This window comes from Mastomys coucha, unplaced genomic scaffold (genome assembly GCF_008632895.1).
Source record: "Mastomys coucha isolate ucsf_1 unplaced genomic scaffold, UCSF_Mcou_1 pScaffold22, whole genome shotgun sequence".
Classification (NCBI taxonomy): Eukaryota; Metazoa; Chordata; class Mammalia; order Rodentia; family Muridae; genus Mastomys; species Mastomys coucha.
Genome location: NW_022196905.1, coordinates 25461777 through 25463192, shown reverse-complemented (window position 1 = coordinate 25463192; position 1416 = coordinate 25461777).

Below are 1416 nucleotides of genomic sequence, written 5' to 3'. Positions count from 1 at the left end.
AGTGTCGGTTAGAATTTGACTGAGGTTGAATGGCACAGCAGGTACCTGTCACAAGACACCTCCACACTCTCTGCTTTTGTTTACTGACTTAATTCCTTCAGATCAAAGGCTGCCCCCTTCTCCCCAATGGGGGGGGGGAGATGGAGGGAGAATTACATTATTTATATTGGAAATGGGCAAGGCTCTATGGAGACTATTCCCTTATGCCTGATAAGAGAAAATTAGGTCACTGCCACTCCTTCCAGTGTCTGCTGTGTGGTTCTTCCAACCTAGGTGCCATGGACAGAGTTGAGAGCTCCATCTGCAGAGCTGAGCATGGCCCATTCAGAGCCTCTGCTGTCCTGAGTAAATTATTGACCCAAGTGGAGAGCGTTAATGTGGTACAGTGACATCCTTCTCGGGCAGCCCCAGGCCGGGCTATCTATCATCTCATGGGCTCTGCAGCTGGCACTGGGCAAACATCGAGGACAAACAGGCCAGATGCAAGGTCATTAAACTCAGGGTGCAGGTGGGTGGGGTGGGGCCCACCTGGGGTAGTGCGTGGGCTTGCTGCCTCCAGGCTCTGTGACTCCTAGGGTCATCCTGGCTCTTTTCTCTGCCTCCTCCTGCCTCAGCTCTCCAGAAGGCACCATTCAGAGAAAGCCGGCACCCTGGAGTGACCATGGCTGCTAGGTCCTATGCTTAGACCTTCTAGGCATCATTAATCTCCATAAAACCTTTAAAAGACCCATGGGCAGCAAGCACCAAGACATGAAAACCACTTGCCTAGGTTGAAATGGCTAGAAAGTGGCTGAGCAGGTGTGGGACCCCAGGCTTTTTGGGTTGGGAGTCAAGAAGGGGTCTGAGCTCCTCTGCCTTGAGATTTTTTTGTCCCAAGAATCCTGGAGGTTGTGGATAAAAGAAAACTCCAGCCGGGCAGTGGTGGCGCACGCCTTTAATCCCAGCACTTGGGTGGCAGAGACAGGCGGATCTCTGAGTTCCAGGCCAGCCTGGTCTACAAAGTGAGTTCCAGGACAGCCAGGGCTATACAGAGAAAACTGTCTCAGAGAACAAAACAGATTACAATGATAGCACAAATCTGCTATCTCAGCACTTGGGAGGTGAGGCAGCAGGATTTTCTTGAGTTCAAGGCCACCCTGGAATAGAGGGAGAGCCTGTTTAAAAACAAGAACAAAAACATTGTTTCTTCATGCAGTTACCACGGTTACATGCCTGCACACTTTTTTCTGAGAAACTGGAATACTTCGAAAACTTTTTGTTTTGGAATGCCTTAACATTTCTTTATGGCCCAGTTACTGGGGGCTGACACACTCACGCTGTGACACTTGGGGAGAGGGCTGGGAACAAGTTGAGGGAGTGAGCTCTCTCCCTCCACGACCTCACGGCTGTGAGATGGAGGTCAACAGCCATGGTCTT